At 42.0% G+C, this 26,911-nt stretch overlaps 1 protein-coding gene across 1 annotated transcript in view; it reads right to left on the bottom strand.

Moving 5' to 3' along the window:
- The window catches only part of LOC126101215 (protein sidekick-2-like), a 390,083-nt gene that overhangs the window by 171,932 nt on the left and 191,240 nt on the right, over positions 1-26,911 (bottom strand). The gene's annotated exons all lie outside the window — the stretch shown is intronic.

The raw sequence follows: 26,911 nt of genomic DNA on the forward strand, positions 1-26,911 counted from the left end.
ACCGAAATTAGGAAACGTGATCCTGGACATTTTCGGTACGCTCAGCGTGGCTACTTCGCGTGTCTACAAAGCGATTTTGTAAACGTCTCTATGGCAGCGTTTTTTCATAGCTCTATAGACGACTGTCGTTTCCGCCTACAGCCATTTGTGTTCCGCTTTTGAAAGATCTCAAAAGCGCTGCCAGCTGCCGTATATTTCCTTCAGTTGGCTGTCTTAGCAGAAAACCCCGTGCATGATACGGCATTTTTTTGCGCATCTCATTTTTTATGATGTCATCTCTCTTGAACTACCGGCGTATGTGTATACTGCCAGTGAAGTATGTTGCGAGCAGAGTTGGTAGCAAAGAAGTAATAAATTTAAACATCATGCAAAATGCGGCAGTTTTGCATGCAGCTCCATGCTTACGACGTCGTATGTCTTGAACTACGATAGGTAGGTGGTTCTAATCACCACAGCGATTGTTACCTTACAGTAAAGGATACGTGTACCAAGTTTCGTTGAAATCAGAGCAATGTTTTAGGAGGATAAGTGGAGTGGACACACATATGCATACATACTTCCATTTTTACGTATAATATGTATGGATTACATAATTATGTACTTCAGAACGAGAGTGGCTCCCCAAATTTTCATAGCATGTATTAGCCGCTTACGTAAAACAGAAATTCCTGTGTGAAATTACCTTTCCACAGGGGTACTTGGTTTTATTGTAGATCGTATGATGCTGTACAGTGATTATATAAACAATTTCTAGATACAACCCATTTTTTGCTGTTGTCAGTGCGTAAGACATTGGTAAAGAAAGGACAGCTTGCTACTAGTTTTCATTTCTTCAGATGTCATCAGAGTGATTGACTGCCACGACTAGTCAACTGTTCTCCATAATTTGATTCGTTTGTGGCAAACACAGACAGTACACTATTCAGTGACTAGCATGGGCAACGCGTTAACATTTTTCTCCCAAACATAATTCAGTAGAGTGAGGAAAAATTGTGAAACAATTTTAAGAAGAAAAGTGAAACAGCAGATGTAAAAGTGTGACATAGAAACCCTTCATATAGTCGGACAGCAACATACTTAGATCAGCCATACCAAACTAAAAAAAAAAAAAATACACATTTCTGAAGAAGTATTTCCACTCGTCTCCTGGAACGCGACTAACATGTCCGCGTCTGTAGAACCAAACTAGGGCGGTCGATGTAGACTAACCGCAGGAACATTGTGAAAGCGGGATTCTCTCGCACGCGCATGCCCAACCCTCCCCCCCCCCTCCGCCAACCAAAACACACACAAACACAAACGCACACCTGCAGCGTAACTGCCTGTCGTTTGCTGAGTAATTATTAGTGTGGAAACATTATTGCACATCAAATCGCGGTATCATAGCAGACACTAGTGTTGATGGCTTTAATGGACGTAGGCGAGAGCAATCTCTCAGGAACACAGATATTTATCGTTATTTTACCACAGATCTATCACAACACACACACACACACACACACGACATGCACACACTCGTGCTCGCTCGTGCTCACATACAAACATCTGTTATATATATGAGGCGTGGTTTATAAGTAAATACCGTTTTAAAATAAAAACCAGAAGTCTTATTTCAGGACTTTTATTTTTACTTGAAACCCTGTAGTTTCCCTACCTTTCTCCATAATTATCACTAATATTAAGTCATTTATCGTGTCGTTCAACAAAATTTGCATACCTTCGTCGCAGAAACCTGCCGTCTGAACACAAATTTCGATAACTTTAACATTCTGTAAAAATTGCGTAAAGCATAGTACATGACACTTGAGGAAACTCATCAGATAATATCGGAACCGTAATGCGTCTTTACTCCCTCACTTTTTCATCAGCTTTCTGCACCAAATCGTTAGAAAGACTGAAGATCGCCCCCTCCATTTTTCTAAATAACCAGTCGTACAGCTATTTTTAAAAACTGTCATTTCTGTAGCTTAGTGTCAAGAAATGTACCTTACACAACTGTTACAGAACCTTTAAATTATAGAAAGTTATGCTCAGGTGGTAGATTTCTATGAGGATGCCGTTCAAAGCTGGTCGTACAACTTGATTTGTGCCTTGCATGGGTGGGAATTGTGTGGCAAGTAGAATGAAGTACAGACTTTCACATAGAAATAAAACTGCTAAGAAGATTCTATTTGTTCTATTTTCATTTTAAAATGATACATACTTTAGAAAACTTGCCATGTATGAAATAGAGTGTATGTGTGTATGTCCACAGTCTCCTCCAGAATGCCTGGATCTATTTCAGCCAAATTTGGCTGTGAATCAGCAGTCATCACTAGTAACTGCACTGTGGGTTTTGTAACCTCCTAGCTCCAACAGGAGTGGAGAGACAGGAAAAACGTGTTTTTTCCAACCCCTGGTTGCTAGACACAACAGGCATGTTGTGCAGATACAATATCACCCTTTAGAATTAACCTGCTTTGCAGGGCAGCCTACCTATCAGGAGAGAGGAATCTTTCCAGGCAGTGGCACATGGGCTACCCTATGCAACAGGCATGTTTTGTAGTTGTAGTATCAGCTTGCTTTATCGATTTGCTTTGCGCGGTGGTCTATATATGAGGGAGAAATAAATGATTTTCCAGCCCCTGATGTGTAGCCTACTCTGTATAACAGGTATCTTGTTGGAGTAATGTTGACCTGCTTTACTGAACTGTACTGAAGAGGCTAAAAGTACCAATGAATGTGCTGGGGACAGGTTGAGATGGACAGAGGAGGGGATGGACAGAGTGAGGGGTAGTAGGAAAAGGACAGAGAGGAATCAGAAGGGGAAACTGCATAAGGTGGGTGGGAAGTTTAGAGTGGTATGGGCAGGTGGAAAAGGAACAACACACAATGTGAAAATCACTTCCATTATAACCAAAACTGTAGGCAGTTATTTCCGCTTGTGTTTGTACTGAACGCAATATATCAGTTATTATCTGTTTTTCCTTCTTCATTTTAATGCAATTAAAGACAATTTTACACCAGAAGCGGTTTGCTTTTATTTACAAAGCGTCTTCTGTGGGCATTGGTTTTTCTGCCTTTTGCTTATTTATTTTCCAAACATTTCTTTCTTCTACGTTCTTAGCGGAGGCAGAGGTCGATCGGCACTTGGTTCTTTCGACCTCCGCTAACAAAGAAGTAAAAGGATTGGTTTGCTAAATGTGTAAAAGCGATGCAGAAACGCTAACGAACACAGGTGCTTTGTAAACAAAAGCAAAACGCGTCTGCTTTGAAATTCTCTTTAATTAATTGCAGTAAACTTAAGATGGGAAAATCGATAATAATTTATTGTAACAGCAGCCGCATCAGATGGCCACGCAAAATATCCAATTATATAGAATCTCTAAGGATTTTTATTTCTAGAATGACGTACGTAAGCAATGTATGACACATCATTCTTGATAAGGGTATAGCTAAAATAATAACCCTGCGATATAAAGATAAAGATAACGTCTGAGATTCAAAAGTGCAGTGGAGGGAAGACCTTTTCTAAGGAAGCTAAGAGGCAGTGGCCAGTGAACTAAGGTACTTAAAGAGGGGGGAGTCTGTTATGATGTGTGTCTGCATGGATATAAAGAAACATCAAAATCCACGAGTTTACACCAACCACGCATTGAAACTCACTGAAGTGTTGGCGGTACTCATAATTGTGCTAAAATTGGCTCAATGAATTCAGAGTAATTATTCGACCACACCCAAACATTTTTATCATGTGTGAGCGAGTTCTGTGGCGTAACATGTGGTCTGCAGTAGCAGTTCCAGGGCATGAATGCCTTCAGTTGGTCTTCTCAATAGTCCAGTCACATTAATGGAGCCACCACACGATGTTCGACGCCGACATCCAACGACCACTCACAGGCAACAAGTGGTAGCACTAGCAGTGAAGGGTATGTAATATGTGCCAGGGGGTGCGGAAACATTGAAGTCGTTGCTGAAATTTGGAAATGGAGTGACTTATGTGATGTCCAAACTGGTATGATCATTGGCCTTCATGCCAAGGGTGGAAGCGTTTCCGAAGTTTCTTAGTATGTAAACTGTTTGCATACCGCCATGGTTAAAGTGTACCATGCATCGCAAAATGGTGCTATCCAAAACAGATGCTGAGGTAACTGTGATGCACCATGGGCCATAGATGGCAGAGGTGAACGACGGCTACAGATATACATACGGGCAAGTAGATCTATGTTTTGATCAGATGACCGGCCAGATGGTCCAAGGGACTAGCAACAAAGTCTCCTCAACTACTGTTCAGCAAATATTGATGCATGTGGCCCCCCACAACTGGCGCATGGTTCATACACCCATGCTCAATGCGGCTCATCAATGACGAAGGGTGGAATTTTTACGCCAGTACCTCATCTGTATATCTAGAGTAACAGATGACCTACTGAGATGACAGATGTCCGTTGACGTGCACGGTATGTAGCGTTTTAAACCAAACATCATGCAACAATCTTCAGGACGGTCCATGTTGGATGAGGTAGTTTTAATGTCTGCAGAATGTTTTAATGGTATTCTCTGGTGATGTCATCATTCTGGAAGTCACAACTAATCAACACAAGTATACATCTAACCTTGAATACGATGTCCTCCCAATCAGGCAGTTTGATTTTCTTCGGCAGTATGGGATCTTCCAGCAAGACAATGCAGCGGCTCACACATCTTAGATTGTATCTATGTGATTCAAAGAGCACCACGATGAATTTATCGTATTTCCCTGGCCATCAAATTCCCTGGACTTCAACTCTTTCGAGAATCTGTGGGACAACCTTGTATCGGGCTGTTCGTGCTATTGGTCCTCAACCGAGAAACCTAGCGCAGCTGGACACAACATTGGAGTCGGCATGGCCCCAAGGCCCTTTCGGCACCATCCAGAACCTCACAAAAGATCGTATTTCAGGCTTTTAACAGTTGGTCACATCAACGTGATTAGACATTGTATCAAGGACGTTCCGAAGTTATCTTAAGAACGTTCCTTAAGTGCATTTCAGAAACGTGGACAAGTAGAAATGTGTGGTTTTCGGCGTTGTGTTGACACGCAGACTTAATGCTATTTTAATTACATCTTTTAGTTATAAGAGAAAATTACCATCCCCAGAGCAGATGGCACTTAATATGGAATGGCTGATAGATACCAAATCAGACACCTAGATCCAGCGAAACTTCAGGACACTTCACACAAGCACACAACTATCACATCTGGTAATTAGGCAGAGGCACACGAGGGTCAAGAATCCAAAAACGTCATGCACATGAGAGGAACCGGAATATCGCTCAGATAAACTGCTATTAACGGAGTGCACACTGGATTGTGTTGAATGGTTACTGATCTGTAAGTATGAGTGAACATTATGCGGCAAATCATACCATACCACCTATCCACATTTATGACATGTACAATATCAAAGCAGTAAACATAACTTTGGAACACCCTGTATGTGCTTCCAGTAGGAGTGTGTTGAGACATGGAGCAGTGAAATTGCTAAATGTGTCACTACCATCGCTAATAGTGGAAATGATAATGCTTCAGTAACCTAGAATCACTGCACCTTTCGTAGGATCCCGTTAATCGCGGCGTTGCAGCAGTTTACTGTGGTCTACCACCAAGTAATAAAGTATAGAACAATAATATAACTGAAATTGTCAAAGGTTTCATTGACTTTAGCCGGATTCGGGAGTTGAAATGAATGAGTGGTAACAGGTGAAAATTTGTTCCAGACCTGGACTCGAACCCGGAGTTCCCGCTTAACGCCAGATGTCGCCTTAACGCTTCGGCCATCCGAGCACGCTACCTATCCGACCCACGAATCAGAGCAGGTTACACACTACTGATGTAGCGTCGACTATCCATGGACACATTGCCCGCAATTCCTGATTCCCATAAGAGGTCGGGCATTGCTTCCATCATGACTAGAAGAAAGAATCTTCGGTCGTTGTCATCGTATTGATATACTAGCTCAGCACTCGCCCGCTGCTTCGCTCGCGTAGATTGCGTGTTCCTCACAGATTTCTTTCGTTTTGCTTTAACCGAATTTTTATGTCGTTCACAAATTAGAACACCTTCAAAATTTTTCTCGCCAATTAAGGGCACAGAAGCATGGCATTTAAAGAAAGTACCTCTGATCAAAAAGCGATTGTTGTAGCTATGGTGCAAGGGTTTTGTTAATCATCCTCTAACACGCATTTTCTTATATCTAATCGAGAAGTGAAATACTTACTTCCGAAGATTTAGCTTTAATTCTCTTTAATCTAACGAAATGTTTTCTTAAAACTGTTCGTATCCTATTTCACCCACTTCGAAAAACAGCGGAAGTTATACTTTTTTATTTCTCCCAGAGAAGCCAAAAATAATTTTGATATACTTAGATTTGAAAATGCTTTCATAATGAAATAATTTCATAACACTTTCCATCCACTATTTCATACCCTTAGGAGGCTGAATTTTCAAAAACAGTGAAACATGTATTTTTTTATTCTCAATCGAGAAGTCAAACAACTATTTTTATAGATTTCTTCATTTTAAAAGAGAAACCGAATTCCAATTTTCATACAGTTAGCTTTGAAAATGCTTTCATAATGAAACAGTTTCATAATACTTTTCTCCACTAACTCACTTCCTATGGAGGTTGAATTTACAAAACGACTGTAACACGTATTTTTTTATTTCCAACTCGGAAATCAATTTTCATAGAAGTAGTTTTAGAAATGCTTTAGTAGTCCTTCAGTAGCCAACGGCCTTGCCGCAGTGGTAACACCGTTTCCCGCCACATCATCGAACTTAAGCGCTGTCGGGCTGGGCTAGCACTTGGATGGGTTACCATCCGGTCTGCCGAGCGCTATTGGCAAGTGACGTGCACTCAGCCCTTGTGAGGGAAACGGAGGAGCTACTTGATTGAGAAGTAGCGGCTCCGGTCTCGGAAACTGACGTACGGCCGGGAGAGCGGTGTGCTGACCACATGCCCCTCAATATCCGCATCCAGTGACGGCTATGGGATCAGCATGACACGGCGGCCGGTGGGTACCATTCGGCCTTCATGGTCTGTTCGGGAGGAGTTTAGTTTAGTTTAGTACTTGAGTAATGATTTATTTTCGAAAGAACATTCATCTCAACTTAGCCTCCTTAGTGGTTGAATTTCCAAAAATATTGGAACTCGTATATCTTTATTTCTGGCTGAAAAACCAAACATAAAATTTCGTAGCTATCACTTCAAAATTGCCAAAATAGCGAAACATTTTCAAAAAGGTTTTTATGCCCTATTTCACCCAATTTTGGATTCGAATTTCGAAAAATTCCTTCTTAAGCGACGCCTACAGTATGAGGTCACCAATTTCTCCAGATTTCAAGTATCTGTCCTTAGCAGTCTGGGATGAGCGATGATGTATCAGTGAGCCAGGCCAGTCGGGACATTGTCTCTCGTATATAGAGTCTATCTTAGCGCCTGATGCTTGTCTCGCGTAGGCTATATGACCTGCAGAGATTTCATTTTTGTTTTTTATTTAATCGAGTTTCTATGTTGTTCACAAACTGCAACAGCTTCCAAGCTTTTCACTCTAATTAAAGACATATAAGCGTGGTCTTTTCCGAATGTACTACTGACCAAAAAGCGATTCTGGTATCTAGAGTCCAAAGATTTTAATATTCACGCCTTTTGCGCTCTTTTGGAGATATTTCCGTAGCAACTTTCATCCTCTAAGAATTTTTTCTTTATATCTAAGCCGAGAGGTGAAATAACAATTTTCATAAATTTAGCATTTTAATTTTTTATATATAATGAGATATTTTCTTAAAAACATTTATCCAACATTGCACATCCTTAGAGGTTGATTTCTCAGAAACATTGAAACACGTTATTTTTTATTTCTAACCAAGAACTCAAATAACAATTGCCATAGACGTAGCCTAAAATACTTTAATAGTTCGTTAGTAATTATTTATGTTCAAAAAAACTTTCACCCATTGTTTTACAACCGTAGTGGTTGACTTTCCAAAAATGCTGAAACAGGGTTTTTTCTTTTATTTTCTCACTGAGAAACCAGATACGAGTTTTCGTCTTCCTAGCTCCAAAGTTGCCTTAGTAGAGAAATTTTTCAAGAAAAACCTTCATCCTCTATTTCATCCTGTTGGGGTTGGAATTTCGAATCACTCTTCTTAAACGACGTCTACCCTTTCCAAATTTCAAGACTCTGTCCTTAGCAGTTTGGGATGGGCCATGATGAATGAATGAGTCACTCAGTCAGGACCTTGGCTTTTATCTATAGAGAAGAAGAGGATATGTGGTATTAGTAATTTCTGACATGGTCCGACATTTGAGACCCTGACCGGCACACACTTTTAACCTGGTACGAAGTCTGAAAACTTTCTTAATTTGTCCCCTGGAGTTCTGTTCCCTTTCCAAATTTCTCCATGGCTTTCTTCACAGATTGCCCATTGTACGTACTCCGCATCATCGAGGAGTGATGACACATGATTTAACGTGAGTCATATCACTTCTCTTTCTAACTTACTAGTAGATATACTGATAATAGTGATGCAATTTAAATCACATAATAAAGGCAAGTCTTCCGGTCCAGACTGTATACCAATTAGGTTCCCTTCAGAGTATGTTGATGCAATAGTTTCATCCATCACAATCATATGCAACTGTCGTTAGACGAAAGATCCGAACCCAAAGACTGGGAATTTGCACAGGTCACACCAATATCCAAGAAAGGTAGTAGGAGTAATCCACCACATTACATGCCCATATCGTTGTTAACGATTTGTGTGAAATAACATTCGTTAACAACGATATGGAACAGGATTTTGAAACATATATTGTGTTCTAACATTATGAATTACATCGAAGAGAACGATTTATTGACACACAGTCTACACGGATTTAGAAAGCGTCGTACTTGTGAAACACAACACGAGGTGTTGAGTGCTTCTGACAAGGGAGCTCCAATTGAATTTCTAGATTTCCAAAAGGTTTTTGACAGTGTATCACACGAGTGGCTTGTAGTGAAATTGCGTGCTTAAAGAATATCGTCTCAGTTATGTGACAGGATCCGTGATTTCCTGTCATAGAGGTCACAGTTCGTAGTAATTGACGGAAAGTCATTGAGTAGAACAGAAGTGATTTCTCTCGTCCCCAAGGTAGCGGTATAGGCCATCTGCTGCTCTTTATGTATATAAACGATTTAGGAGACAATCTGAACAGCTGTCTAAGGTTGCTTACAAGTGATGCTGTCTTTTATCGTCTAATAAAGTCAACAGAAGATCAAAACAAATTGCATAACGATTTAGATGAGATATCTGTGTAGTGTCACCGCCAGACACCACACTTGCTAGGTGCTAGCCTTTAAATCGGTCCGCGGTCCGTTAGTATACGTCGGACCCGCGTGTCGCCACTATCGGTGATTGCAGACCGATCGCCGCCACACGGCAGGTCTAGTCTAGAGAGACTCCCTAGCACTCGCCTCAGTTGTACAGCCGACTTTGCTAGCGATGGTTCACTGTCTACATACGCTCTCATTTGCACAGACGACAGTTTAGCATAGCCTTCAGCTACGTCATTTACTACGACCTAGCAAGGCGCCATATTCAGTTACTATAATTACTTCGAGAATGTATTCTGAACAGATAATATTGTGAATCATGTACTGTCAAGAGCGACGTTCATCATTAATAGATTAAAGTTAATTATCAGACTAATTACATTCGCTTTCTGAATTCTAATTCCTTTTCATGCTCCAGACCTCACGTCTATATAGTCCTTCCCTCCTCACACCAGCCTGCGTGAGCTAAAACGCCTGCATTTCGGCCTCCTCTAGTAACACGGTGTTGGCTCTTCAGCCAACACAATCTGTATGGTACGAAAATTGGAAACTGACCTTAAATAATGAAAAATGTGAGGTCACTCACATGAATGTGAAAAGGAATCAGTTAAACTTCGTTTACACGATAATTCAGTCAAATCTAAAGGCCGTAATTCAACTAACTACCTAGGATTTGCAATTACGAACAACTTAAATTGGAAAAAAACACATAGAAAATGTTATGGGAAGGCAAACCAAAGGCTGCGTTTTAATGGCAGAACACCCAGAAAATGAAGCAGGTCTACTAAAGAGGCTGCCTACACTACGCTTGTCCGTCCTCTTTTCGAGTATTGCTGCGCGGTCTGGGATCCTTAGCGGATAGGATTGACGGAGTACACCGCGAAAGTTCAAAGAAGAGCAGCACGTTTTGTATTATCGCGAAATATGGGAGAGAGTATCACTGACATGATACAGGATTTGGGGTGGACATAATTAAAACAAAATGTTTTTCGTTGCGGGGGAATCTTCTCACGGAAGTTCTATCACCATCTTTCTCCTTCGAATGCGAAAGTATTTTGTTGACACCGACCTACAAGGGGGAAACTATCATCCTAATAAAATAAGGGTAATCAGAGCTCGCACGGATAGATATAGGTGTTCGTATTTCCCACACACTGTTAGTGATTGAAATAATAAAGAATTTTTGTGAAGGTGGTTAGATGAATCCTCTGCGAGGCACTTAAATGTGATTTCCAGAGTATCCATGTAGACGTAGATGAAGAACATTTTGCTGCCACTAATCCCTTAATAACTGCGAGCTGTGACCTGAAGTCAATTCAGGGGTCTGTCTCGGTATCCTCCCTCGTTACATCCTTCTAACATGCCCATACCATCTTAATCTTGTCTTTTCCATGGTCTCTTTCATTGACCTATTTTCTCTATTTCTCTCACCGTTAATTTCTTACTCTATCAAATCTAGTAAGTCTTATTCTACTTCTGTCGAACTTCATTCGACTAGCTTGTATCCCCTTCATCTGCCTTTCCCTTATTACTCGCGTTTCTGATGCTTGCGTGAATGCTAGAGCATAATACAGTCGGTTTAACATTTGTTTACTTTTTGTTGATACATCCTTGCTCCAGACCAGGCATTTTACACTCTCCAGGGAACCATGGTCTTGAATTCTCCATTTCATATTTCTCCCTATTAAGTCTCCAAGTACGTGCAATTTTCCGTTATCTTTAGCACTTGCCCCCTAATACTTATGTCCACTGATGCTCTCCCCATATTCCTCGTTGTCACCATCACTTCACACAACTTTGCAACAATACTATCACACCACTTCCTTCTTCTACCTCTTCTTCTCTACTCCCCCTCTCTACAAAACACTGTGCAAACACCATTGCTTTCATATTTTCATCCTCTACTCGTGCTGCCGCCACTGCCATTATATCAATATCCAAATTAAATGTGTTGGAATAAATAACTGATTACCATTCAGAATGTTTTCGCAACTTAGGTTACTATGCACAACATTCAGCTAATTTTATTAGGATGGTGGATAATCTCGTAGTGGCTTTGTTTTGCATGTTAGTATTACGGTTGCTACTGGTTCATTTATATATTGTAATTTTTAACGTGTAATTCACGGTTGCTATTTGAATTTACATCCTGTCATTTTGTCATTTGGAGATACTGAGTGGTGCTATGGGCGCTAGGAAATTGAGTGCCATGTGTAGAAATCGGAAAATTTCCAACATATTCTTCTGTCTGAGTTCAGTAGAGGGATGGCTGTAGTGAAACAGCCAGAAACATTTGGGCCATTGGACAGAGCTGACAAGAAAGTGGTTTTCTTGTTTCAAGGAGGGTCGTCTGACATTAGTGACTCTTTGTGTTCAGGAAGGCCGTCGGGGCTCGATGAAAATCATGTAAACGTATTAATCCACAACGATCCACATCAGAGTACTCGCGAACTAGCAAATGTGATGTACTGGGATTGCTCCACCATAGTGCGACATTTGCGTGCAAAGGGGTTAGGTTCAAAAATCGGGTATATATTACAAATGGCGGAAGTATATAATATGTTTTCACTAAACTTATGGAAAAGCACTACGGATTTATTAACCAATCCAATAGATAACTTCGATACATATATGTCTGACAAGATTTTGTCTGGGACACACTGTGCAAGAAATGAATTAAAAATGGGTTCCATCTGTTACAAGGGATATGCCAATACCTGCAATCCCTGGTTGGTTAGTTGATTCGGGGGAGGGGACCAAACAGAGAGATGCCCCATCTAATTAGGGATAGATGGGGTAGTAAGTTGGCCGTGCTGTTTCACAGGAAAGCTTAATTGAAGCAACTTAGGGAAATCATGAAAACCTAAATGAGGATGGCCTGAGACTGATTTGAATCATCCTTCCGTCGAATGTGAGTCCAGTGCGCTAACCACTACACCATCTCGATCGATGTGATTCCTGTTAGGTCTTTACGTACACATTGCACAGTCACAAGAACTTATATCAACCGATGGGTATATGAAAGGAAGCTAGCAGTCAACATTTCATTGGAGATCCCAAAAGGCGTCAGTCGATTCAGCTTTCATGTAATTTTGTATTTTTATCGAGTTCTGCTCTGTGTCTTCTCCCTTTCTGCACCTTCTCATATTTTTTTCAAGGCAGGAAGGAACACCAGGCTGCGAACCAAGATGCTGTGTGTTTTATTTTCATTTGGCATTTAGCACACCATCTACCCGTAACTACTTGTCCCAGACGTGGCAGATCGCTGGGATGAATGACAGTGGGGATAGTTACAAAAGCCTGCAACCTGACTAATTCAGTTGGACTGTCTTTGCTCAGTTTTGCACCAGTAGCCTGTCAACTGTAGTTGGGTTAAACTTTCAAATCTGGCTGGAGGCGAGGGAGTCATTATCTGCGTGGATTTTCTTAGCTGTCACCCTCACAATTGGGTACTTCAGACTCACACGTGAGGGTAGAATTTTTTTACATTTTAGACGCTGAACCGAGGGAAAATTTTTATAATGAAGAAACAGGTGCCGTCTTTCATGTCTTCTGGTTGGAGGAGGTGTCTGGCACCGCCGAAAAATTCGTCTTGTTGTTTTGTCGCTTCAAATCTTCCACGTGTTTTCCGCTTCTGGACACGAAGGCGAGACAGGTTGGATTTTGTAAAGAGGTCAGTCAGTCGCGGAGATGTTTCCTGAGCCGGTCTGTGGGGAGTCAGATGTGGAGCGCCTGTGCACACCTAGAGGGCAAAGTTGGATGCCAGTTAGCTCAGATTTGTCGAGTTACGAACTTTGTGTAGTCTTAAAGTCACTTGTTACAAGCATAATGGGGTCCTCGCGGGTGACAACTTTGCTCTCCGTTTACGAAATTCAGATGGGTCAGTACTTTCTCTTTACTCAGTAATGACTCACTTCATGCGTCATGTATCCAACTGAGTTGCGTATTTCTTTCCGATGTGAGGCACAAGCCACTATTCTCAACTCAGCTTCTACTAGAAAGTGGTGAACTTTTCCTTTTCTTATTCTGTGAAACTCTGAATCTTTACTGGTGTACAAATGTGTGTTTACGTTCCGGCGCTGACACAGCCTAATACCCACCGAGAAATGATGATCAACCCTTTGTGGTTAAAATTTATTTTGCAAATATTTGAAAATTAAAAGGTCTAAAACTACCTTATTTTTTGATAAATAATACCTTTTGAGTACCAAAACAATTTAAGCTGACCGATCTTGAAACTCTGTGAAGTCGGACGCACGTTCCCACAAACCTAGCTAGATGCTTGTCTCAATGTGAACCTAGGATTTTCAAAGATAAATTTTCAATTTTAGAATGATTTTATCACAATAGCTGTTAGGGAAAAAAGTGTAACGAGTCAGTTTCAAAACACATCTCTTCATCTGACAACAGAAAAACATTAAATATCACACATTATTTGTCAACCCAACATTTAAAAACTGTTTTACATTCTACACACCAATGTTTTGCGAGTCACATATGCCCCACTACTGACAAATTATCTACACACCAGCAGAATTACTGAGGTGTGAAGTAGTGTTTCAAAAGAATGTCTATGATGTGTCAAGGAAACACTTGTAGTTACCTCAAACATTCTTGGAATGTAGAACACGGTGATTCGAACTTATTTTTGTGGAACAAGCGCAGTATGACACCTATAAACACACAATGCCGCATTTTACAGCTCATAGCCTTCTGTATATCCACTAGGCGTAATCAAACTTTTGCGGATTTCTTTTACTACTAATGTGAATAACTTCACACTTTCATTTATTCGGGGTCAATTGCCACTTTTCTGAACACACAGATATCTTATCTAAATCATTTTGCAATTCGCTTTGGTCATCTGATGACTTTACTAGACAGTAAATGACAGCATCAACTGCAAACAATCCAAGACGGTTACTCAGATTTTCTCCTATGTCGTTAATATAGATCAGGAACAATAGAGGGCCTATAACGCTACCTTCGGGAACGCCGGAAATTACTTCTGTTTACCTGATCACTTTCCGTCTATTACTAATTTCTGACAGGAAATCACGAATCCAGTCGCACAACTGAGGCGATATTCCATTGGCACGCAGTTTTGCTATAATACGTCTGCGAGGAACGGTATCGAAAGACTTCTGGAAATCTAAAAATATGGAATCAATTTGTCATCCCCTGTCGATAGCACTCATTACCTAATGAGTATAAAGAGCTAGTTGTTTTACAACAATATTTTTTGAATCTGTGCTGACTATGTGTCAATAAATCGTTTTCTTAAAGGTACTTCACAGTGTTCGAATACAGTATATGTTCCAAAACCCTACTGCAACTCGACGTCAGTGATATGGGCCTGTAATTCAACGGATTACTCCTGCTTCCCTCTTTGGGTATTGATGTGATTGAGCAGTTTTCCTGTCTTAAGGTACGGATCTTTCTGTGAGCGAGCTGTTGTATATAATTGCTAAATATGGAGCTATTGTATCAGCATACTCTAAAAGGAATCTAACTGGTATACAATATGGACTGGAAGCCTTGTATTTATAAAGTGATTTAAGCTGCATTGCGACACCGAGGATATCTACTTCTATATTTCTCATCTTGGCAGTTGTTCTTGATTGGAGTTCAGGACTATTTACTTCGTATTCTTTGGTGAAGGAGTTTCGGAAAACCGTGTTTAATAACTCTGCTTTAGTGGCACTGCCGTCAGTGTCTTCAGTGTTGTTCTCGTGCAATGAAGGTACTGATTGCGTCTTGCCACTGGTGTGCTTTATGTATGACCAGAATCTCTTTGGGTTTTCTGCCGGATTTCGAGACAGAGTTTCGCTGAGGAAATTGTTTAAAGCATTTCGCATTGAAGTTGTAACACTACAATCAATATTGTTTATAACTTGTACTGATTAATCCTGCATAATTTCAAGGGTATATTCCTTACTATGTGATGCCTTTGATCTACTGTAAAGAAATGGAATGGTAGTGTGACATGTTTACTCTTTGCAAGTTAAGTTCTTTGTATTATTTGGAGGGAAGCGGTATTTAATTATGTATATTTATGTTGACTTCTTACTATGTTTAAATAGTGAGATTTTTCAAATATGTTTGCTCGCAACTATGTAATAACTGGTTCATACATAGGGGATTTGTATTGTATAAAGAGAAACCCAAAGTAGTTCCCCTCTGCAACGGAAGTGAGTTTGCGCGCAAGGAAAAGGTGGATGTGGCGCTCAGTCTGGGTGGCAAGTGAGAGGGCACAGTTGCGAGTTGGGCAGCAAGTAACTGACGAGCAAACTGCGCAGGTGCCGAGTGAGGCTTACAAGTGGAATGAAATGGACTCGGATTTAATGTGTGGCTGTAATATGGTGCTATAGATTTGGGAAAAGTTTTAAAAATGATATTAACAACGCCAAGAAGAGGTAAATAGAGCTAATTATTGTCAATGGAAGGACCACCTAGCCGCCACATGCTCGCCACCACGATTGCGCAACCATTTCGTCACACATACGAAAGGTCAGAACTGTATTACTGTATGAACCAGTAAAGTTGTGTTTGGTTCTGTGAAAATATAATCTTAATATTCAAAATGTGTTTGAACAATGTGCCCATCCTATGCACTTATCCAAGTTGGATCCTCTCCTTTAAATGTTGAAATCCGAGAGTGTCCTTTGCATTAAAAGCTTTGATAGTTTTATAGCGCTTTTTATTGATACGTGGAAAAGTTATGCCAGTACACTTAATGTAACAGGCTAAAATATACTTTTTTTTTCTTTTCATACATATAAAAGTGACTATTTATGTTAGAGTATTTCGAAACTTAACTAAAAAGTGAACTTTAATATCAGTTTAGGAAAGAGTATTACTTGGAAAACAAAAGTGTTCTAATGTTTGTTGCTTTAAGGTTTCTTCCAAAAACTACTTGCTTCATAAACTATTTTGTCTTTAGGTTGTTTGAAGTAAAAGTTTACTGGAGATTATCTCTGATTCTGTAGAGGTTTTGTCACGGTAAACAGTGTTAAAATAGTACAAAATTAATGGTCTCGAATGAAGGAGTAATCCAATTCTAGCTTAATGCTACAAAATTTTGAAAGTGTGTATAATTTTGTTCTTACAATGAAAGGGATAGTTTGTGGGATCACATTTCTTTTCCATCATAATTAAAAGGATAAATCAGATTAGTAGGTTTCTGGTTAATGAATCTTTAAGTGATTACTGAGAATCAAAGTTAGAAGGTTTGTATGCTGTGTGTCCTGATCGCTTTTGTATAGTAAATGTGTGTATTAATTGTACTTTACTGTTATCATTTGCTATCTGGTGTTGTATGGGTTGTGAAGAGCAACTATATTAGTTAAAGGCAAAAGTAATGATTAAATTAAACAAGAGAAAGGGCTCATTTGAAAATCCTGTGACTGCTTTACTGGTAAAGCGGCAACTGCTACTACTCACTCTGTAGCTTGCCCATTTGGATGCGTTCATTGCACTTCAGAGAATGGTATTTAATGAAAGTTCGTCTTGAATTAGTAAAAATAGGTTCTTTATAAATAATGTTCTTACATTACTATGCCTAATTAGGCTGGCGATCGTATAACTATTTCATTTAACAGTAATCAGTTACTGCTACTTCTTGCAAAATTATTTCTTTCTGCTGTCTACCTACAGCTATTATTACGAAATTAAGGTTCGATACCAATCCTTCCGTTAGGTAACCTCCGTCAATTTTCTAAAGACCTCTCAGAAGGTAACATTTACTGCAATTTTAGGTCATATATGGCAAATTTACTACCACAGTAGTGTTATACGTGGCTGCCTTGTGACAGAAATGAACCTTGTCGTCACTAGGTGAAACTTCATGCGGTATAACAAGCGAAGCAGTAGTGTTATAAAGTACGCGCTATATTTCGAACTTCAGCAATACTTCGCCAGTGTTGGGGATTTTGCGTTCTTTTAAATTTGGCATGGTTTTTTCGTTGATTCTGCAACAGCGATCTGACATGTTTTGTGTACCATAGGGGAACGGCACCATCACTTATTAATTTATAGGGTTTGTATCTCTCATTGCCGTCGATACTATCTCTTTTAAATCATTCCACAGCATTTCTACGTTTACATGATCAGATCGGAAGGAGTGAAGACTGTCTTCTTAAAAAGGCGTTAAGAGCTTTTTTATCAGATTTTTTTTTAAATAGATATACTTTGCGTTCCTTTTTGATGGTAGTAGGTGCTACGGTATTTAGCCTAACAGCAAATGCCTTGTGGTGGCTAATCCCTGTATTCGTCATGATAATTCCTATTTGTCCAGGATTATTTGTTGCTAAGACATCAAGTATGCTTTCGCAACGATTTACGCTTCGAATGGGCTCGTGAAGTAATTGTCCAAAATAATTTCCTGAGAAAGCTTTCAGTACAATTTCGGATGACGTCTTATGCCTGCCGCTGGCTTTAAACTTATAATTTTTCCAGCATATTGAGGGTAGAGAGAAGTCGCCATCGACTATAATTGTATGAGTATGGTACCTATCTGAAATGAGACTCAGGTTTCCTTTAAACTGTTCAGCAACTACTTCTGAGCCGGAGGGGGGGGGGGGGGGGGGTCGGTAAAACGATCCAATTAATAGTTTAGTCCGATTGTCAAGTATAATCTCTAACCATACTATTTCACAGGAACTATCTACTTCAATTTCATTACGAGGCAATCTGCTTCTGATAGCAGTAAATACCCTACCACCAACTGTATTTAATCTACCCTTTATGAACACTGTTAGATCGTTTGAAAAAAAAATTCGGCTGAATTTATTTCCGGTTCAGCCAGATTTCTGTACCTGTAACTTCCTACAGCAAACTAGACGAGTTTGAAAGGGTATCAAATTGTAGGCCCTCCGAGTGACGGGATAGGCCTTTAGAGAATTTTCACACAAGTTGAACGTGCTGCGTCAGTTGTGCATCGACACTGTTATCAGTGATAACGTGGACATTCTCACACCAGTAGACGAAGTTCTGGACGCCCACGCATCACAGACGCCAGCCAGGATCGTTGTACTGTAAGGACGGCAATGGCAGATGGTACAGCTGCGACAGCACATACGAGAGAGCCGGTGAGTCGCGACGTGGCAGCACGAACTGTTGCAAAGTGCTTATTAGCAGTTGGACTACGGGCACGCGCACCTCTAGCCCGTCTTCCACTCACATCACAGCATTGTACAATATGCGTTAGATCAGTATGTGCCAAGCAAGATCGTAAGAGATGGAAAAGAGCCACAGTGGTACAACAACCGAGTTAGAAAACTACTGCGGAAGCAAAGGGAACTTCACAGCAAACATAAACACAGCCAACGCCTTGCACACAAACAGAGAGTACGCGAAGCTAAATGTAATGTGAGGAGGGCCATGCGAGAGGCGTTCAATGAATTCGAAAGTAAAGTTCTATGTACTGACTTGGCAGATAATCTTAAGAAATTTTACCGAGCGAGGTGGCGCTGTGGTTAGCACACTGGGCTCGCATTCGGGAGGACGACGGTTCAATCCCGTCTCCGGCCATCCTGATTTAGGTTTTCAGTGATTTCCCTAAAATCTCTTCAGGCGAATGCCGGGATGGTTCCTTTGAGAGGGCACGGCCGATTTCCTTCCCCATCCTTCGCTCACCCGAGCTTGTGCTCCGTCTCTAATGACCTCGTTGTCGACGGGACGTAAAACACTAATCTCCTCCTCCTAAGAAATTTAGGTCTTATGTCAAAGCGGTAGGTGGATCAAAACAAAATGTCCAGACACTCTGTGACCAAAATGGTACTGAAACAGAGGATGACAGACTAAAGGCCGAAATACTGAATGCTTTTTTTTTCCAAAGCTTTTTCACAGGGGAAGACTGCACTGTAGTTCCTTCTCTAGATTGTCGCACAGATGACAAAATGGTAGATATCGAAATCGATGACAGAGGATATAAAAACAATTGAAATCGCTCAAAAGAGGAAAGGCTGCTGGACCTGATGGGATACCAGTTCGATTTTACAAAGAGTACGCGAAGGAACTTGCCCCCCTACTTGCAGCGGTGTACGGTAGGTCTCTTAGAAGAGCGTAGCGTTCCAAAGGATTGGAAAAGGGCACAGATCATCCCCGTTTTCAACAAGGGACGTCGAACAGATGTGCAGAACTATAGACCAATACCTCTAACGTCGATCAGTTGTAGAATTTTGGAACACGTATTATGTTCGAGTATAATGACTTTTCTGGGTCTAGAAATCTACTCTGTAGGAATCGAAAAAGACGATCGTGTGCAACCCAGCTCGCGCTGTTCGTCCACGAGACTCAGAGGGCCATAGACACGGGTTCGCACACAGATGCCGTGTTTCTTAACCTCCGCAAGGCGTTCGGTACACTTCCCCACAGTCGTTTAATGAACAAAGTAAAAGCGTATGGACAATCAGAAGAATTGTGTGATCGGATTGAAGAGTTCCTAGATAACAGAACGCAGCATGTCTTTCTCAATGGAGAGAAGTCTTCCGAAGTAAGAGTGATATCAGATGTGCCGCAGGGGAGTGTCGTAGGACCGTTGCTATTCATAATGTACATAAATGACATTGTGGATAACATCGGAAATTCACTGAAGCTTTTTGCGGATGATGCTGTAGTATATCGAGAGGTTGTAACAATGGAAAATTGTACTGAAATGCAGGAGGATCTGCAACGAATTGACGCATGGTGCAGGGAATGGCAATGGAATCTCAATGTAGACAAGTGTAATGTGCTGTGAATACATAGAAAGAAAGATCCTTTATCATTTAACTACAATACAGCCGGTCAGCAACTAGAAGCAGTTAATTCCATAAATTATCTGGGAGTAGGCATTAGGAGTGATTTAAAATGGAATGATCATATGAAGTTGATCGTCGGTAAAGCAGATGCCAGACTGAGATTGGAAGAATCCTAAGGAAATGCAATCCGAAAATAAAGGAAGTAGGTTACAGTACACTTGTTCGCTCACTGCTTGAATACTGCTCACCAGTGTGGGACCCGTACCAGATAGGGTTGGTAGAAGAGATAGAGAAGATCCAACGGAGAGCAGTGCGCTCCGTTACAGGATCGGTCAGTAATCGCGAAAGCGTTACGGAGATGGCAGATAAACTCCGGTGGAAGACTCTGCAGGAGAGACGCTCAGTAGTTCGGTACGGGCTTTTGTTGAAGTTTCGAGAACATACCTTCACCGAGAAGTCAAGCAGTATATTGCTTCTTCCTACGTATATCCCGCGGATAGACCATGAGGATAAAACCAGAGAGATTAGAGCCCACACAGAGGCATACCGACAATCTTTCTTTCCATGCACAATACGAGACTGGAATAGAAGGGAGAACCGATAGAGGTACTCAAAGTACCCTCCACCACACACCGTCACGTGGCTTCTGGAGTATGGATGTAGATGTAGATGTAGACGGGCACTGCTCGACTGGTGCCTCCAGACGATCACTGGAAGATTGAATGGACTGCCTGGTCTTCCGCGATGAACGCAGATTCGGTCTGCACGCAGGTGATGGTCGTTTGAGCGTACGACGTAGATCTGGTGAACCATGTATCTTAGCGTGCACTCGTCCAAGCCATGCTGGTCCCACTCCCGGCCTTTTAGGCTCGAGTGCTTTAAGCTCCAAGTGTTGCTCACCTATGTCACTTCTGGAGGCGACGCTAACCAGCACTCGGTATGTACAGGGTATTGTTAGACCGGGTCCTTGTCATTCGTGGAACGGAAAGGTGAGGTGTTGTTCCAACATGACAACACTCGTCTACACACTGCCTGTGAAAGTCAACGTGCTCTGCAATTCGTGCACCAACTTTCCTGGTCAGCACGATTTCCAGATTTGTCTCCAACTGAGCACGTATGGGATACGATGGAACGAGAAGTGGCTCGTGCAACTCATCAAGAAACAACTGTAACAGAACTTCGTGAACAGGTCCAGCAGGCGTGGCATAACGTACACCAGGACAGTATTCGCCATCAGCACGATCGACTGGATGCCAGAATCAACTCCTGACTTACCGCCCATGAAGTCCACAACATGTACTAACATGGATGTTGCAGCATGGGTCGATTCCTTGTACCACAGAAGCCGCTTGTGTCATTGATCTGTAAATGTATTCATTTCATGTAGTTCATATCCACTGTGGCAACAATTTATCTAGAGTCGTTTTTCTTTCTAGTAGTATATTAACATCTCCAATAGGAGAGTCGCAAGATGGGATTCCAATACGGTTTGACAGAGAGTACTCTGCTGCATTGGCTCCTTACTTAGCTTGCATTTATCGTCAATCTCTTGCCCGACGTAAAGCCCCGAGCGACTGGAAAAAAGCTCAGGTGACACCTGTTTATATGAAGGGTAGAAGGACCAATCCTCAAAATTACAGGTCAATATCCTTAACATCGGTTTGTTACAGGTTTCTCGAACATATTCTCAGTTCGAATATAATGCATTTCCTTGAGACAGAGAAGTTGCTGTCCATGCATCAGCACGGCTTTAGAAAGCATCGCTCCTGCGAAACGCAACTCGCCCTTTTTTCACATGATATCTTGCGAACCATGGATGAAGGGTATCAGACGGATGCCATATTCCTTGACTTCCGGAAAGCGTTTGACTCGGTGCCCCACTGCAGACTCCTAACTAAGGTACGAGGATATGGGATTGGTTCCCAAATATGGGAGTGGCTCGAAGACATCTTAAGTAATAGAACCCAGTAAGTTGTCCTCGATGGTGAGTGTTCATAGGGTGGATAGCAATGTGTGGCTGTTCGCTGATGATGCTGAGGTGTACGGGAAGGTATCGTCATTGAGTAACTGTAGGCGGGTACAAGATGACTTGGACAGGATTTGTGATTGGTGTACAGAATGGCAGATAACTCTAAATATAGATAAATGTACATTAATGCAGATGAATAGGAAAAAGAATCCCGTAATGTTTGAATACTCTGTTAGTGTTGTAGCGCTCGACACAGTCAGGTCGATTAAATATTTGGGCGTAACATTGCAGAGCGATATCAAGTGCGACAAGCATGTAATGGCAGTTTTGGGGAAGGCGGATAGCCGTCTTCGGTTCATAGGTAGAATTTTGGGAAGATGTTCATCTGTAAAGGAGATCGCTTATAAAACACTAATACGACCTATTCTTGAGTACTGCTCGAGCGTTTGGGATCCCTATCAGGTCGGATTGATGGAGGACATAGAAGCAATTCAGAGGCGGGCTGCTAGATTTGTTACTGGTAGGTCTGATCATCACGTGAGTGTTACGGAAATGCTTCAGGAACTAGGGTGGGAGTCTCTAGAGGAAAGGAGGCGTTCTTTTCGTGAATCGCTATGGAGGAAATTTAGAGAACCAGCATTTGAGGCTGACTGCAGTACAATTCTACTGCCGCCAACTTATATTCCGTGGAAAGACCACAAAGATAAGATAAGAGAGATTAGGGCTCGCACAGAGGCATAGAGGTTGTCATTTTTCCCTCGTTCTGTTTGGGAGTGGAACAGAGAGAAAAGATGCTAGTTGTGGTACACAGGTACCCTCCGCTACGCACTGTATGGTGGACTGCGGAGTATGTATGTAGATGTAGATGTAGATGAGTTTAATTGATTACAGGCAACATAAAGGCAGAGCAAGTAAATGCAATGTTTATTACTTGTTTAGATGAACATCGACAGACTTCCGTGGGAGGATTCCTTTGCGAGCGACAGAATTTCACGGACTTGATCTGCTTATACATTTTTTTTATTATTTTTTTTATCGTGCCTGGTGTAAGCAGACAGGAGTAGATATAGCTTTTGCAGATGGCGCCTGTCAGTTCATTTAGATGAAGTCAACATAATTACAGAAGTTGCGGGAGCCATCGATCGAGTTGGGAAATTTAATTAGAATGTCAGTGTAAAGGCGTGGCTGGTTGATGGAGGCTGCAGAGGGGAAAGAAAAACGTATTGGAGTCGACACAAAACAGAAGGCACGTGGCGTGTGCCACACGACGATATATCAGTAGAAGCAAGGCAAAGAGGGAAAAAAGGAGAGTTAGGCTTCAGTTTTACAAGGCAGGTGGGGCTCAGCGAGGACTGTCGGTAGGGGGGTGGAAGGAATGGGGGAGGATAGGAAAGATCAAAGGGCTATACAGTGGACGATTGATACGTCATATTCATGTGTGCGGGATTGAGTTGATACCACAGGGAAAGCAGTTCCGCAGGCGTACCAACGGATTGGGGGTTGGTTGAGGGGGATGGGGGAGAGAAGGAGGGGATTGGAATGCGGGTGGAATGAGAAGGAAGCCGCAACGTGCGAGGTACAGACGCAAACAGACTTTAGCGAGCCTCCGGTACGAGACGTGGCTGCTTGGAAATTGGGCCCGGTGATGAATCGTCGCGTTGAAAACGAATCCGCACCGGCCCGCGGAAGGGGATGACTAGAAGGTGGCGGGGGCTAGAGTGCAAAGCAAGAGAAACGTGTGAGAGGATGGAGGGGGAGGATTGGCGAGAGAGTACTGACGGCCAGAGAGGAGGGTGGAAAAGGAAAGGGGCGGGGCAGCACGGTGGTGGTAGGGGTGGTTGAGCGGGGATGGGGAAGGGGGAGAGAGGGGCTAGGCCAAGAATTCTGAGACGCAAATACTGCATTCACGAGGCGCTCTCCGGCGCCCGGAACGAGTGAAATATCTTTGTGCGTGGCAGGAATTGGCTGCGGAATGTGAGCTGCCCCAGGGACCAGGAGAGGAAGTGCTTGTGGGTGGTGGAGAAGGGAGTGAAGGGGTGGTAGGGGAAGACTATCACGCCCTCACTGCTGCGTACTCTGGACTGTGTGCGTGTGTGTGTGTGTGTGTGTGTGTGTGTGTGTGTTCGGTGCCTCCAGCGATGAACAGGCAACAAGCACGTACGCAGCGAAGAAATAATGGAGTTTCGGACTCTTCGCCACTTCTCCCCCACATCTCCTTTCAACACCGGCCGCGGGAAGTTCCCCATATACCATTTGTCATATTTTTTCCTATATAAATGTTCTCAGAGAGGTTTTGCTATCACTTCAAACTGTTTCGATGAGAAAGCTCAAATTTTCTGGTCACGTACTTGGTTGTCTTCACGTTACTGCAAAGAATGAAGCACTTGTTACTTATCGCCCTTCATATAAAAATTAGAATTCTTGGCTACACTAAAATTCCTGTGGTCCATTTTACTCTGTAATAGCATATGTGCTTGCAGTACTAATCGCGGTGATGAGTTCTGGCTGTTTTTGCTAGATGCTGCGTTCTCTTACAATTAGTTTTCTTGTTCAACAAGTTTCTAACGAATCTATGTCACCACTACCAGGTCTTAAGTTGCTGAAATGGTTTCAATAAAATAAGGACTCACAACCAATGGCACATATGTAGCAAAATATCTTTCGAGTGAAAAACTAACGTAAGATGTATTTACGCTTTGTAAAAAGCAGATGGAACCAATCCTGGTTCAAATGGCTCTGAGCACTATGCGACTTAACTTCTGAGGTCATTAGTCGCCTAGAACTTAGAACTAATTAAACCTAACTAACCTAAGGACATCACACACATCCATGCCCGAGGCAGGATTGGTACCTGCGACCGTAGCGGTCGCTCGGTTCCAGGTTGTAGCGCCTAGAACCGCACGGCCACTCCGGCTGGACGAACATCTACATCTACATCTACATCTACATGATTACTCTGCAATTCACATTTAAGTGCTTGGCAGAGGGTTCATCGAACCACAATCATACTATCTCTCTACCATTCCACTCCCGAACAGCGCTCGGGTAAAACGAACACCTAAACATTTCTGTTCGAGCTCTGATTTCTCTTATTTTATTTTGATTATCATTCCTACCTATGAAGGTTGGGCTCAACAAAATATTTTCGCATTCGGGAGAGAAAGTTGGTGACTGAAATTTCGTAAATAGATCTCGCCGCGACGAAAAACGTCTTTGCTTTAATGACTTCCATTCCAACTAGCGTATCATATCTGCCACACTGTCTCCCCTATTACGTGATAATACAAAACGAGCTGCCCTTTTTTGCACCCTTTCGATGTCCTCCGTCAATCCCACCTGGTAAGGATCCCACACCGCGCAGCAATGTTCTAACACAGGACGAACGAGTGTAGTGTAAGCTGTCTCTTTAGTGGACTTGTTGCATCTTCTAAGTGTCCTGCCAATGAAATGCAACCTTTGGCTCGCCTTCCCCACAATATTACCTATGTGGTCTTCCCAACTGAAGTTGTTCGTAATTTTAACACCCAGGTACTTAGTTGAATTGACAGCCTTGAGAATTGTACTATTTATCGAGTAATCGAATTCCAACGGATTTCGTTTGGAACTCATGTGGATCACCTCACACTTTTCGTTATTTAGTGTCAACTGCCACCTGCCACACCATACAGCAATCTTTTCTAAATCGCTTTGCAACTGATACTGGTCTTCGTATGACCTTACTAAACAGTAAATTACGGCATCATCTGCGAACAACCTAAGAGAACTGCTCAGATTGTCACCCAGGTCACAACCTGGAACCAGTTGATTATCCACCCAGAGCACAGTTTTCGCATTGGTACCTGGAACAGTGTGAAATGCATCTTACATTTCCATCCTCTGTGTTGTTTACCGATGAAGGCTGTGCTGTGTGCAGTCTCTGGCTGGTTTGCATTGTTGTTGGCCATTGTAGTGTTGGGCAGTTGGCTGTTAACAGCGCGTAGCGTTGCGCAGTTGGAGGTGAGCCGCCAGCAGTGGTGGATGTGGGGAGAGAAATGGCGGAGTTTCGAAATTTGTAAGACTGGATGTCATGAACTGCTAAATATATTACGGCTTTTCAACACTAGTAAGGTTAATCCATTGTTTGTTCTCGATCAAAATCTTTCATTTGCTAACTATGCCTATCAGTAGTTAGTGCCTTCAGTAGTTTGAATCTTTTAATCAGCTGGCAGTAGTGGCGGTCGCTGTATTGCAGTAGTTCGAGTAACGAAGATTTTTGGTGAGGTAAGTGATTTGTGAAAGGTATAGGTTAATGTTAGGGCCATTCGTTTGTAGGAATTTTTGAAAGTCAGATTGCGTTGCGCTAAAAATACTGAGTGTCAGTTTAAGCACAGTCATTTATAATTTTTCTAAGGGGACGTTTCATAACGTTTCACGTTGATTGGCAGAGGTGGTCGTGTACCATGGCCTGCTCGATCTCCAGATATGTGCCCTCTGGACTTTTTTGTGTGGGGAGAGATGCGCAACCTTGTTTACGCAACTCCTGTTGCATCAGAAGAGGATCTGGGTGCCCGGAAATTAGCAGCAGCAGGAACAATTCAAGATACTCCTGGGGTTTTTGTCCGTGTCAGACAGAACATGATCCGACGGTGTAACCTTTGTTTACGTGTCAATGGAGGCATTTTTGAAAATCTCCTGTAATTGAAATTGGGTTGTGTTAATGTGTTGTCTCTTGGTCATAAAAAATGGAAAAGTGTTTGTCGGTTTAATTAATTTGCCGCCAGAGAAATCTTCCTGTACCGGTTTAAATACTCCTCATAGAAAAAAATGACATAAGGGAAAAATATTTGTTTAGATGTCCCCTACAACCTCCCAGAGTTTGTCG

The sequence above is a fragment of the Schistocerca cancellata genome, chromosome 9 (assembly GCF_023864275.1).
Source record: "Schistocerca cancellata isolate TAMUIC-IGC-003103 chromosome 9, iqSchCanc2.1, whole genome shotgun sequence".
Classification (NCBI taxonomy): domain Eukaryota; kingdom Metazoa; phylum Arthropoda; class Insecta; order Orthoptera; family Acrididae; genus Schistocerca; species Schistocerca cancellata.